Source organism: Camelus ferus, chromosome 29, assembly GCF_009834535.1.
Source record: "Camelus ferus isolate YT-003-E chromosome 29, BCGSAC_Cfer_1.0, whole genome shotgun sequence".
Lineage (NCBI taxonomy): Eukaryota > Metazoa > Chordata > Mammalia > Artiodactyla > Camelidae > Camelus > Camelus ferus.
This window is the reverse complement of record NC_045724.1, coordinates 21690288-21705674: the sequence shown is the minus strand read 5'-3', so window position 1 is coordinate 21705674 and position 15387 is coordinate 21690288. Positions and strand designations below refer to the sequence as shown.

Here is a 15387-nt window from a genome sequence, read left to right as displayed (position 1 = left end):
CTCTAAACAGGCCAACATTTCCCCTCTGAAATTACTCCCTTTTTTACATTATGGCTAATCTAAGTTTTCAGGGAAAAGAAAAAACAATAAAAGCACAGGATTTAACCAATTGGTCTCCAAAGTCAAGTATGAATATAGAATTTTAAATGCTTTTCAATTAATAATAATTTTGAATATATTTATTATTTTTAGGGTCTAAAAAGCCTTAAGGGAATGGAAATATAAACTTTGTTAGCTATCACTGTGGATGTTTGGTATAACGAAATTGCCAATTGCCATTCCAAAATCATGGTGACTTCTTACCTAGTGAAGGAGTATGCCAGTAACGTAAAGTCTGAGTTCTGTCACGATAAGCCTCACATGGCAAAGTAAAAATGACAGCTGAGACAGTTTAGAGCTGAATCTGTCAGTCTTCAAAATAGTGTTTAAAAAGTAGACCCAAAATCCCCAGCCCTTTCAGATGCATCTTGTCTGTCCACTTATCTGAATGTATAATTCATCTTGTATGGTGTAATGTCAGCTCTAATGATTTGTTTTAAACAAATAATTGTGTCTTTCTGCAATCACAAACAAAAACATCCGAGTAGAGTCAGGATAATTGTCAAACAATAGTTTTTATTCACAAACCCCTTTGGTGTTTAACTTCTACCATCAAATCTACCACTTTACATTTAACTCTTAAAAATAGAGATCAAAGATTAAAAAAAGTAATTTTTCAAATAGTCTTTATTCTTTTCTTTTTTGAGGAAAAAATTAGAGGGAAAGAAAGATTGAAACAAATTATCAGAGTTGAATGGTAACCTGTATAAGACAGAAAAAGCTGTAAGTATCAATGTTCAGCTATATTTTATTGCTAAACAAGAAGGACCTGTTGACTCTCATATGGAAAACAAAACTTCAACTTATATTTTAAATAATGACAATTAGCATATGCAATTTCAGTGTAGGAATTATAATAAGAACCCTGGTTTACAAGGTTTAAACATCCTGGTAAATATTGAAAATTTAATGAATTCATATGAACACTAAGAATAAATTTAGAAATATACACTAAATTTAATTTATTCTAAAGCACGGAGAAATGATCAAACACAGGTTGTACCCCCCAATTGCATTTGAATTATGGAATCTTTGTCCCATAAATGCTCTTTGAGTAGCCATCATCCTTCAGGACATCTTATAGTTTACAGTTTTAACTGGCAAAGTAGTTTCTTTAAAATTCAAGGAAAACTTTAATACTAGCAAGAAACAGATCAAAATAGCTTACACTAATAAATAATGTGGTGAGACGTCTACTCTGGTTTTCAACTGTATTAGCTTCCCAAAGTAACAAAGTACCACAAACTGGGTGGCTTAACACAACAGAAAACAGTCTCAGAATTCTGGAGGCTGGAAAGTCCAAAATCAAAGTGTCTGCAGAACTATGCTTCCTCTGAAACCAGTGACGAGAAACTTCCTTGGAACTTCCTAGCTTCTGGTGGAGGCCAGTAGTCCTCATGCTCCTTGGCTTGAAACTGCATGCAGCGCTCCAATCTCGGCTTCCTCTTTTCGTGTGTGTGTGTGTGTGTGTGTGTGTGTGTGTGTGTGTGTTTTCTTAAAAGGACATCAGTCATATTAAATTAAGGTCCCACTCTACTTCAGGATGACCTCATCTTCATTAATGACATCTGTAAGAATCCTGTTTCCTATAAGGTCCCATTCTGAGGTCCTAGGGGTTAGGATGTCAACACGCCTTTGGGGGAACACAATGCAACCCATAGTGTCCGTTGACCACTTTCTTCCTTTTAAATTTTTTTTTCGCTGTTTGCATTGAAATAGTTTTACATCTAGAGACTCAAAGACTGTACAGAGGATTCTTACCTACTTTCACTCAGCTTCTACTAATGTTAACAAGTTTCATAATGATGGTACATTTATCAAAACTAAAGTATTAATATTGGTAAAACTCTATTAACCAAGCTAGAGACTTTATTTTTATTTCACTCATTTTCCCACTAATACCTGTTTTAATTTCCTCTGTTGTTCCAGGATCCAACTTTAGATACTAAGTTTTATTTAGTTAACTTAGTTGCATCTCCAATCTCTGACAGTTTTTTAGTCTTTACTTGATTTTTATGAGCTTGGCATAGAGGCTTTTGAAGAACACTGGGTATTTTGTAGAGTATCCTTCATTTGGGTTTTTCTGTTGTTTCCTCACAATTAGACTAGGATTATGGATTTGGGGGAAGGATGTCACAGAGGTGAAAGTGCCCCACTCATCACATCATATCATGTGATACATGACACCAGCATGCTTTGTTCTTGGTGAGGCTAACCTAGGTCATTTGGTTAAGGGTCTGTCTGACAGGGTTTCTCCACAGTAGAGTTACCATTTCCTCCTTTCCATGCTCCGTTCTTTGGAAGCATGTCACTAAATCCAGTCCATACTGAAAGGAAGGAATATTAAGTTTCACCTGGAGGAGAGAGGAATGTGTAAAAAAAAATTGTGGGCATAGGTTAAAACTCACACAGTAATTAGTAAATGTTTGCAGATAGATACTTTGAGGGTAACCTTTTTCTCCTCGAAGTTTTTCTCATTGACTTTATCGTTCATCAGTGGGTCTTACCTTCAGCAACTATTACTGTGGTATCCAAGGGTAATTTTCTAGTTTGTTCATACCATATTTTTTTTGAAAAGCAATTGAAAAATAAGAATTTTGGTATAGGATTAAAGTAATTATATCTATGGAGATGGTTTAGGATTAAATACAATATATTTATAGTATTTTCTTTGAAATAATATCAGCTCTAAGAAACAAAGCCCATCACCATGCTTTCTCACGGGCAAGTGCATTAGAGCACTGAGTGATGCAAAGGTACTTAATGGTCCCAGAGCAGGTGCATCGCCCTTCTAGACAGTGCTCATTTGCATATGCACATTTAATCCCAGCAGGAGGTGTGCGTTCAGGGGTCTCACAGGGCAGAAATATAGACATTCTCAGGTAAAAGCAGTTCTTCATAAACTTTATAACCTCATCCCAAATGCCAGTTGTCAGTGAACAGCTTTCCAGATTGACATCTTAAATCAAGAAAATGTCACACGTGTACAGTAACTGGCCTAATCTTTTCTGTAAATTGCTGCCCGTGGTTTTCAAAAACGTAGTAAATTGCTGGCAATTGACAATGTGTCTCCCTGCATGGCTACCTTCACTGCTGCACAGTTAACAAATCAGTCTTAAATTATTCATCAGATCACCCAATGTCTTCGTTCTGATGGACAGCCCTTGATTTCAGGGACCTGGAATTCTGTCTTCTATACTGAGGTAACATGTGCCACCTGATTGTTTCTATTCTCTTCAAATGTAAAATTAAAACTGTACGCAGGAAAAATAACTCATCCTCTGTCTTAGTATCTCAGTGAATGTTGGGCACAGTTCACTACTCAGGGCTCCTGCTGTCCGACGCTTCTCTGAAGGGGAGCAGGCTGTTTCCGTAGACTAACAATGCCTCCTAATGGTTCACATACAGAGGAATTTTTTTCCTCAATTAATTGTATAATTATAGGACAACAATAAAATGATTCGTTATATGTACAACCTAAAACATCAGACAGCCCATTAAGAAATGGTACTTTTACACCATTGCACATGGTTCTGAAACCAGGACTAGATCATCTCAAAGAGCTCAAATAGATAGAATGTTGTTTCTAAAATAAGTTTAGGGATATTGTACTTTATTCTTTTTTTTGGGTATTTTTCTTTACTTTTGTTAGTTATATACTAAGTTATCATTTTCTTTAAGTTATTCACAAGCTTTTCTGGCACTTTATTTAACATAATGTCACATTTCTTGAGGAATGGAAATCCAGAAACTATAAAAATTATATAATTTGAATCTAACTTCACTGTTGTATATGTTGACCATATATCAAGATTTAGTTTTATTTTTTTATTTCAAACTACAATTTTTTTTTTGCTTTTGAAAAATATTTAATGGTCAATTTTTTTTAACCGAAGCATTGTCAGTCTACAATGCTCTGTCAATTTCTAGTGTACAGCATAATAGTTCAGTCACACAGATACAGACATATATTCGTTCCCATATTCCTTTTCATTATAGGTCACTACAAGACACTGAATATAGTTTTGTACTTTGTTCCGAAAAGACTTCTTAACAACTTTTTTTCCTATCGGTGTACTTTCTTAAGGGGATTTTCTGGACGCATATTTACCCTTCCTTGAAGGGAGTTTTTGATCAGTCCTGGCTCTAAGCTAAATCATACACATAAGTCATGAAGGAGTCTTGTATTTGAGAAGCACTTTTATCCATATTTGTTCAGGAAGATTGACTTCAGGGCACCTTAGCAGGATCCCCATCTAGAAGGCATGTCACAGTTGCTCTGGTCTACAAGATTGTAGCTCAGCAGTTTCATTTAGAGCATTTCTCTAAAGACTCCCTTCTAAGGGCACTGATCCACATTCTGATTCATGATGATGTGTATTTGTAAGTATAAACTACAGGTAAAAGAAGAGTCTAGAGCAGTGTGGAACGGAGATGGACAGAACAACACAGATTCATCACAGGGAACAGGAAAAACTGCTTTTCTTACATGCAGTTGATCATGAACATTGTCCTCATTTGTAAATATCAGCATTAAATATTAAGTGTTAAGGCTGTATTCTCTTGGTTTTTAAACACTGCAGCTTATAAACCCATCATGTTTTCCTCCAGGAGACCTTGGCTCATCCTTGTGTTTTACACTCCTGCTGTATGTACACAGAATTCTAGAGAAGTCCCTTATTATGACACTTTTCACATTTTCTCATTATCATTTATTAAATTGTCTGTTTCCTGTTATATAGAACATTTCATGAGGACAGAAGCTGGCTATCTGGTGTATTGCCAGAGCACGTATTACCATGCTGATACGTTCTAAATTAAGCTTTGAATGTATTGGTTCAGACCAGATTGAGTTGTATAGCACAGAAAAGCCCGCAAACAACGGCTTACAAGATACTCTCTCATATACAAGAAATCCAGTAGCAAGACAGTCTAGATATGATGTAACAGCTCCACAAACACACAAGGCTCCAAGCTCTCCTGCTATCTTTCTGTTCTATTATCCTAACCAATGACTTGTCTGCTCCAGGTTACTTTACAGTCTACACTGGCTGTTCAGGCTCCAACCAACCCTTTCCCCTATCTTTCTTACATAACTGATTGGATTTCCTCATCATTCTGCTTACTCTTCATTCTCAGCCTTACTCCTCTAAAGTAGGGGATGGAGAAGTCTTGTGAGCGTCCTGTGACTACCACGCCAGTCAAACCACAAATCAGACACCCAGGTACTCTGGTGCCTCTTATACGCACACAAAGCCTCGCCAAAGCCTTTACCCACAATTTCTCATATACCAACTATAAACTTTCTCTGTGCAATGAGAAATTTTAAAAATCTGCCTCTAAGTGTGATTCTTATCAAATGAGTTATTGAGGCAAATCTGCCTAGCAATTCAGTGACTCTTTTTTTTTCCCTTTGTAATATTTCAGAAGGTAGTGTTTCATCATTGTATTGCAAGCGCTATTCCTGCAAGACCTTTCAGCTAAATGCTCATCAGTGACTTTTTAATTTCATGGTGGTATTCTTCACTATTGTATCAAACTACTTGAAGGCATAAATTGCTGTTGTGTTGAGCAAAACAGTAAGTGGCATGCAAATAAATGTTTATTAGGCTCCCCTTTATTATCTTATGAACCATTGCTTATGTCACCTAAAAGGCTTTAGATTTTAGATTTAGATTTAGATTTTCCTCTTAATCGAAGTTTCTCAACAGTAAGAGTAAATCCATTAAATACATGAATTGACATCACAGCAAAAGAATCCACAATCTTAATAGCATTTATTGTTTTATTTGCTCAACACATTGTTATTCTAGAATGACCTGGTATTAAGTATGCTCCATCAAGAATTGCACCTGGACATGTGAATCTCCTTGCAAAAAGCAGAGCAACACATTGCACTAGATCTCCGCTATTAAAACAGTTTTCTCTGGAGCACAGTACTGCTTTCACTGATGTTTCCCAGTCACAGCCGACTCGCAATGCTTTAATTTTTGCAAACGGTGACCTAACTCACATATTTAAATAATCATAGATTTATTAAGAAAGAAATGTTTTCATGGGTGCACATAAAGGAAGCGGATAAATTTGGAGACTATCACTTCAGCAGAGCCTCAGTGATGTAAGAGAAGTGGAGTTAGAGCAGGATCACCTCCCAGCTTCCCTCCAGCTTTAGTCTGGCTTAGCTGAGCACCACTGCTCCATCCTGTCCCCTGCCCAGGTGGCAGGGTCTGGCGGAGGAAGTGTGGGGTGAGGAGGAAACCCTCAGGCCACAAGCCACAAGTGTGGTTTGCTTGGCCAGGGAGCAGACATAAGAAGGAAATTTAATGACCAAATTTTACAACTAAAGTTGGTCCAGACTCTACACATAACGTACTGAGAAAATGAAATGGGGAATTCGACACAGAAGAGTCAGGGATCAAATAAATAAAATAATGTGCACAGAGGAGGCAATTAGTTTTTAGAAGGCTTGTGATCAAAGTTTATGGTTATTTTTGCTGCCTGACTTGTGTGGGAAATTTTTCTCAGTTTTTAAAACAAACAAACAAAAGCAAAGTTCTATCTCCTGGACTTTAATGTTTAAGGAAGTAGGACCTATATCTGCCATCACATCTTGACACTACAAGGCGAATGAATCTGAAAACCAAGCTCCCAAATGCTTCCAAGTGCCTCACCACCAGTTTCTCTTACCCTGATTTACTTTTTTTCCATAGAGCTCATCACTTTTGAGCATACTGCATAATTTCCTTTTATCATATTCATTGTTTATATCTGTTATTGTTTATATATGTTATCTTATGTTATTATAGTCATTGCTCATAGCCTCTCCCAACCTCCCCAACAACAGTGCAATTGCAATTTCCACAAAGGCAGGAGTTTTACACCCTAGTTTTAAGGCATCTTTTAAATACACATTCTGTTTATACTCATAATTTCAGTTCTACAATTCTAATAAAGTAAATTTAAACAAAGAAAACTAATGATTTTCATCATATCATTAATTGTAGTAGTAACTTTGGAAGTAACAATTGTTGAAAATTAGTGAAATAGTTAAGAAAATTATTTACCTACTTGATTAGCATAAATTATTAAAATATATTAAGGGTTTATAACAATATGAGAAAGGTTTGCACTATGTAAAATGAAAAAAATAAGTATATGTATTTTATCTACAATGTGATCACAATAATCCAAAAACTTAAAGAATGGACACTTCTAGCCATGAAATTTTAATTATTCTTTTGATGAAAATAACAGCATAGTTGGGAAAAAAATACAAGAAGGAACTATTTTCAGGTACTAAACATCAGGCAGTTTAGGCATGTGATTCTTGAAAGAAGGATAATACACAATGTGATACTTAAAATTGATCACTCTGGCTTTCTTACTTGAGACCCTTTCTTGCTCTGGACCAGTGTTCTTATTGAGTGGAGGAAGAAGATTGGATCTTTGGGTTGTTGAAATGTCGGTAATTTATGCAGCAGTAACTGAGAAAAGGAAGGGGAGGTGGGGGATAAACTATAAACAGTGCACTGTGTGGTCCAAGAACACATTCACTGATGGGAGAAGTGGCGATGGTTCTAGCTATACAGTGATTATAATGTAGAACAAACAGAAACCACCTCTGAGGGTTTTAGAGGAAATTCTCTGGGGATATCTCACTGCTTAACTGGATTGATGCCCTTTTTTACAACATGGGCCTCACTGGAGGTTTTGTCAGAGAGATTCTGTAAGAGTTTGTGCTGGTCAAGGCAGGTTTTCTAAGATCCAAACCACAAGGGCAAGTCAAGGCCCTTCACGATCCTCAGAAAGCTTTGAGAGTGACTTGAAACAACAGCACACAGTTGAAGACTATAGCTGGAAATAAGAAATTTTAAAAGTAGATACGGCTTTTTATTTAATCATACTATCTAGGTGCTTTACAATAACAAATTCTGCCGTATACAAGAAAATATTTAAATCACTTAAGTAAAAATTCGACACACGCTGTTCTTGTATTTGGAAGGCAATCAAATCCGGCTTCCGCAGGAATCGGGAGAATCCTGTACTTCGCTGATGTTCGTGCTGGAGAGACTGATGTAACAGTTGTAAAAGTGTCTCTTACCCTCCCGAGTGGGTCCTTCTGCGGTATCACTAGAGCCAATAGAATGAGGCTGAAAGCTTCATTCTTGGATCAGGGAATGGGGATGTGCCCGCTCAGCTCTGGAGCACACTGCCTGCCCGACCCCAAGGACTGTGGGCGTGGCTGCGTTGTGGGAGGGGCGGAGCTCCCCCCGCGCAGGAGCGGGCGCTGCTCACAGGGCGGGACTCTTCTGCACACGGGCCCGCTAATCGCGGTGTGGGCGCCGACATCTTGAGCCTGGAGCACTGGTCGGAATTTCCCCGCGGTGAGGCTTCGTTGTGCGGCCGGCTGTGAGCGAGAGAGAGCTGACTAAGTGCAAAGGAGGAAAAAGAAGGTTACTTTATTTTCTTATCCCGATTCTGTTTTTATTTCCTGAGAGTTGCTGACGGGCTTGGCCCTGACACACCCCTCCTCTGCCTTCCGGCCCGCTCCTCGTTCTCGAGGCGGCGGGGCACAGGCCGGTCTTGTGTGACTGCTTCTCGCTGAGGGTGGGCGTCGTCCAGACCGGGGTGGGGTCTCCCCAGCGCCTTGAGGTGTGTCGGCTTGTCACCAGGCTCGGCCCTGACTGTTCACATCCCTGGCCGACCACTGTCTAACCTTCTGGAAACAAAGGACAGCCGGACAGTTTTAGATGCATGGCTCACGTATCAGCAGGAAAATCGTGGTCCCCTGTCAAATTTTTCCTAGAGTGAAGGTCTCTAGGTCTCCGGCCTGTAGGCAGGTGTGCCCTGATGTGGGCGATCACTGCCCAGGCCTCAGTCTCCCTGCTCCCACTCTGGTTTTTCAAAAGAGAAGCTTCAGGGCAGGGAGAGGTTCACACAGCAGTCGGGGCTCTGGGGCCCGGGTTGTCTCTTAATAAGAGGTTGGGGCTCTGGGGTCTCCTCACTTGGGCGTGATGTCCCCCCGGCGTGACCCCTGCAGCTTCAGGGCAGGTGGGCAGTGAGCCGCACTGGGTGGGGTCTGGTCCACTGGTGCTGATCTTGCGCGCTGTCGGTTTTCCGGGGTTTTAGGTGCACCCAGTCTCCTGGCCGGAAGCGGGGGAGGGCCAGGTCCATGGGTGTGGCCAGCACCTCGTCACCATATTCCATGAGACCTTTTATGCTTTCTTCTACCTGGAGGGAAACTTGAGCTGTTCCATTTCAAGGATGTTAAGAAGTCCCTTTTTTCGGGCTTGGGAAATGGGTCTACCATACAGTAGTTCAGATGCACCTAACTTTACCTTATCCCTTGGGGCTGACCGTAATTGGAGCAGAGCAATCTGAAGCAACTTAATTAAATTTTCTTGACTTTCCTGGCATAGCTCTGTTAAGGCCCATTTCAAGTCCTGATTGGATCTCTTTACTTGCCCCAACAATTGGGGTCTCCAGACTGAGTTCAAGGTCCAGTTTTACGTCCAGGGCACTTATTATTCCCTTTGTCACTTGAGACACAAATGCTGGACCATGATCACTTTGTAGGGGTCCTGGGAACCCACACCTGGGCATTATTTCTCTTAGTAATACCTTAGCCACTTCAGCTGCCCTTTCAGTTCTAGCAGGAGTGCTTCTGTCCACTCAGAAAATGTGTCCTATCTGCCATTCTTCCCCAGGACTTGTCCCTCTGGTCCGAGTGAGCCTTATCTGGGGCCCTCTGGGGGGTCTGGTGTCAGGGTTGTTCACTGTGCAGTTAGGGCAGGGCTTCCTGTAGTGAGTTCCTTGTTGAACCTCCCTGCAGTTGACAGGCTGCAGTTTGGGGAAAGAAATATTGCCCATGTTCATTAACTAGCCACCCATGGCCTCCTAGATCCCTATTGAAGCTGCATTTTCTGGCTTTGTCTAATTCTTCCTTTGTGTAGATTGGAGAATAATTGAATCGATCTGGCCTTTGAAATTAAGGGGTAGAATCTACTTCAAGTTAAGGGGTAAAATCACTGCCACTTTTTCTGGAAGCTTCAGTACGTTTAAGCCATATTTCACAGGCTTATTCTCAGCAGTAAGCAGTAAGATGAGTTTGGTCATGCAGGTGGTCTAGGAAAGGGGATTGTTGACTGTTTTCCATTTCATCCTGCTGGGAATAAGGGGCCAACAAAGAAGTATAGGCAAAGGAACAACATGGATTAGGAATAATGTAAAAGATAGATTGTGGAGGAAAAGAGCTAGGAAAGAGATGATAGAAGTGAAAATGAAAGCAGTAGCTGTGTACAAATTGAAAGGGCTGGTATCTAGAGGGTAAAAGCTATGAGGCTTGAAAACAATACTATCATAATGCATTCTCTATCCAGTAGAAGCAATTGGTTTCTGGGCCATCTGGTATTTGGTAACTGAGCAGAAGAGCATAAAATAAAAAGTCAGTGATAAGTAAAAGTGCTTCATGTTCCTAAGTAACAAACTACAACCATCAGAATTCAATAATAGTTTAATATTTTGAAAGGCATCAGTCATCATGCCTCCAACTCCAGTACCACAGGACAAGTGTTCAGTAGATTACACAGAAGATTACAAAGGATAACTTTTGCAGAATTAAAAATAAAGCAGAACTTTCTTAACCCAGGAAACAAGCCAGCTGATATTAAAATCCTCAAGGTGCCCCCTGGCAGACATTTTGAACACAGAGATGATTCTGTGGTCTGAGTTATTTTCACCTCTGTGATGTGATAGAAAATAAGGTATATTTTGAGTTTCAGACAAGGAAATTGTTGCTTTTGGAAAAATATTTACAGCTTTATTTTTTAGGCAGAAAAGGATAAATTTAAGTCAGCACTGAACACTGGCACGTTTTGAGGAGAAAAAGATATTCTTCAAGACTAACGCACTGCAGAGGAAAGCACTAAGTAATTCTGTAACCAAACTAGTTATTTGCCCAGAGTAGGGTGTGTAGCGATCATACTTGGAAGAGCTAGAATACAGAGTTTTTGTGTTTTCCTTTTTCTTCCCAAATTAGCCTAATGATTTGGAGAAATACTCAGTAATATACAGAGTGAAGTTTATTCTGGATGAGTCAAAAATAAATTCAGTGTATGTGTTTGTAATTTATGAAATTAGTTATAATTTGAATTACATTGTTATTTTCGATCTTCAGACAGGAATTATTTTAAATAGGTTTTCAGAGTTTTTACATTTATAATTTGTATCTGATCATCACTATATTCATCTCTTTTTGCACGGCCAAAATCTGTCCTCTGATTCTGGTCAGACTGCATTTTAAATTCCCTGAGCAAACCTTGAATTTAGATGTGCTGTTAGGTCGACTTGGTGTTCTGTTTTGTTCTCACTGTAAAATATTCAGTATTTTAATAAGCAAGCCCCTGTTATCCTCTTTGCAGACAGTCCTTTCTCAATATAATTTAATATTCAATTTCTAGAGCAGTAATTCTATAATATGATGTCAAAGTGAATGACAAATTATTTCATTCATCCTCTTGTAACAATTCGGGAGTGTTTTAATGAAAAGACATGATAACATAAGATACTTCCAACCACTGTGTTAAGAACTATTCTGACCTAAACGAATCTGTACAGCAACTATTATATGTAGAAAATTACCAATAATAGAAGCAATAGGAAGTCAAGGAAGTCAAAGATACGTCTCTTAAAGAGGCTGAAAGTTTCAATAAAAAAACCCAACATGACAATCTAGTAATGTTTAATTTATGTACACTTATACTATTTTGATATTTTTTTCATGGTTAATGTGGCAGATTACAGTTTCCAAAAATGACCATAGAGTATTTCTTGTCCCATATCCTTTTCCACAACCTTGCCACTCCCCCATCGAGAGATGGAGTCTAATTCCCCTCCCCTTGAAATTAGACAGAGCTGTGGTCTTGACAAGGAGCATATGACAGAATTCAAGAACTAGAGGTTAGGTCACAGTTGGTTATATAACTTCCACCTGGCTCCTCCCAGTCTTTGGCTGTTCTCCCGTGGACACACCACAATGCTGTGAAGAGAAACCAGGCCACATGGTGGGCTTAGCATAGGAGCTCTGATTGACAGCACCAGCTAAGATCTTAGCCAACAGCCTGCATCAGCTGCCAGACTATATGTGAGCGAGCCTTCAGAGGCTGTTTTCCAGCCTTGAAGTCTTCCAGTTGAGATCCCAGACATCACGGAGCAGAGAGGCAAGTCATTTCCACAGGGCCCTGACTAATGTCTTACAACCAAATTTGTGAGCATGATAAATAATTGCTTAAGCCCCTAAATTTCAAAGTCATAACAACTGAAACAGTTCGTGAGGTCTGCATATTCAGTTTCATATTATGGCAACATATTAATAGATGTTTGCTACCAATTTCATAAATTATTTTATATTATTTTTCTCTGAATGTGCCAAGGATCTTACAAGGATTATGATTTCAAGTATAAAATAGATGTTGAAGCTAAACAGAGAAATGTATATTTAAGTTGTCCATATTAGTAAAATCCAGAAAACTTATGATTTAAATTTCTTACCGTGCTTGATAACATAATTGGCTTACTTTTTGGACAGTAATTTCAGGCTTACAATAACAGCTAATGCTATGCAGAGGAAATTATTTCTCCCTGTGTGCAAATACGTATTGTCTTAATTTTTCTTTTTTTCTCAATAGCAATTTTGATGAGAACTAATCACTTACTAAAAACAAAGCTTCCCTGTTACTTACTTTGTCCTCAAACCATGGTTCAAACTGGAGGAAAGCAATCCCTTTGAAATACATTTTGTGGAGATCTAACCTTTACAAGATAATTTTTGTTAGGTAAAAACTTTTTTGGAATAGTCAAATGCAAATTATAGGCCCACGAGAGTTTTGGGGTACATTACTGTTAATCGATTTTCACTATATGTATAATATTGTTAAGCAATTATGAAATATACTAAACTATGCATTTATATATTTTTTGATGATGCAACAGAATTTCATGAAGTTCAGTGACTATCAAAATCATTATCATGTATAAGTCTTACATTCTATACCTATAATTTTTATAGTGCTGCCTGCTATGCTACAATACTGTCTGATACATTTCAGGCATTTCCCCCTCTAGATTTACGCTGATGAAATAGTAATTCTAACAAAATGAACCAATGATTAGTTACACTGATAACATGGGAAGCAACAAATTAGAAGTGAAAATGGCACCTGAAGGATATCACTAGACATGCACGGCAGCTGTTTGGATAGCTTTCATCTCCGTTGACAAAGAGCAATGTCCTTCATCCAGTAAGCTGAGTCTACCTCAGTTAAGATTCACCTTCAGTAAGCTGTGGAGGAGAAAAGAAAGGAGCAAGTGCCTGAAGACAACCACGCCAGAACCACATTCATATCATGGGTATCTCCTCTAATTATTAAGTGACTTGTCACTGTCTCCAGCACCCATATACTGAAAGATACATAGAGATGACCAAAAAGCAAAGTGATCAGAGTGATATAAATAAAAGGACAGCCTTTCAATTCCCTGTTTGTCTCTGATTCTAATTTGTTGCCATGAACCATCCACTAAATATGCAGCCATTTGTTTCTTGGTCCATGTATAGCCTGAAGGCACAAAAACAAGTGCTGAGCTCAGAAAAACAGATCCCAGAAGTGCAGTTACAGACGAGACAGTCTGAGAACAACATTATTTTAAAACTGTCATGCAGGACAAAACATTCAAGGTAAAATTTTCAAACAGATAAAAACAATTTCCTGTTCTGCCAGAAAATGCATGGGTAACATTCCATTTGATGATATTAGGCCAAAATGAAAAAGACTCTAAATAATGAAACCTATTAGGAGATCTGTATTCTTTACCAAGGGAGGAGACTTTCTCTCTCTCTCCCTCCCTCCCTCCCTTTCTTTTTTTTCCCTTTCTTCCTTCCTTCCTTCCTTCCTTCCTTTCTTTCTTCCTTTCTTTCTCTTTCTCTCTCTGTCTCCCTAACCATCATCACCCACTGATCTATTCCATGAATACCTTAAAAATACATTTGATGTGGCTTGAAATAACAACAAAAATAAAAGGTCACCTAAAATAACTCATGCAGAATAAAAGACAAAACAATAAGATAAATGAAGAGAGCGAATCATATCAAGAAGCAGCTTAGCTGAAGAAAACCTATAATAAGAAGCAAACTACCAACAACAGAAAGTAAACAAGGAAAAAAAAGCTTTTAAAATTCTTTGGAACATTTAATCATGTAATTTTCCAGCAAAGAATCTCTACACTTTAAAACATGTCTAAGGACATCATTTTACTACCTTGGAGTAATTGTATATATATATTCCTATTATTCTGTTAGATCAGAAAGAGTTTGAAGTATATATTGGAAATATTTTGTCAAATGGTTATAATAAAAAGTGAGGTTAATGAGTAAGCTTAACTCATTGTCAAAACTAACAGTTTATTAACTAATTACATATTATGAATAAATATTGATTTCTTATATAAATTACCTAGCAACAAGTAAATATTTCCAAATTTTCCCAACTCTTAACACAATACCACCAGAAATACACAGAACATAATAAGAAGATCATTGACTGAAAGAAAATTCTGCAAATTTAAAACAACTTAAGACCACATCATGACTAAATGTATATATAGACATATCTGCATCTGTCTGTCTATATGTTTAAGTCCTAAAATATAAATTTAATTTCATCAGTCACTAGAAATATGCTGAAATAAACAATTCAGATATTTGGAAGTTAATATTGTTAGAAGTATCCTGAACACAAACAATAGGCAGGGATAGAAATTTTAAATTGCTAATGAGAGACATAAAGCAACAAAGAATTTTGCTTTCTCCTAATAGAAGTTTCAAAAAAAAAACAGAGAGAAAAAAGTAAAGGATAAGAAATTGTCAAATAATTAAGAGATTTTTCTAGGAATTAAAGGGAGACCAATTTTCAAGTTTCAGTGTCCTATTGAATGGAGAGTAGTCTGAGTAAAAATGACTCACATGTTGACACATCACTGTGTTACTCCAGAACTCCTACATTTAAAAGATTATAAAATTTTCCAAGAGAAAAAAGAAGCAGATTACTTACAAAAGATCTAAATTTAGACCAGCATTAGACTTCTCTTCAGCAACATGAATGTCAGGATAAAAGGCAGCAGTGTTGTCAGCATTCTGAGGTAAAGTTTTATTCAACCTAGAATTTTATACTTAGCTAAACTACGAATGAAATGATTTTCAAATAAGTAAGACATCAGAAAAAAACACTAATACTC

General features: G+C 38.0%; 1 long non-coding RNA gene across 3 annotated transcripts in view; it reads left to right on the top strand.

The window, feature by feature from the left end:
• LOC116660517 overlaps positions 1 to 15387 on the top strand; it is a 93366-nt gene that overhangs the window by 5472 nt on the left and 72507 nt on the right. The window lies entirely within an intron of this gene.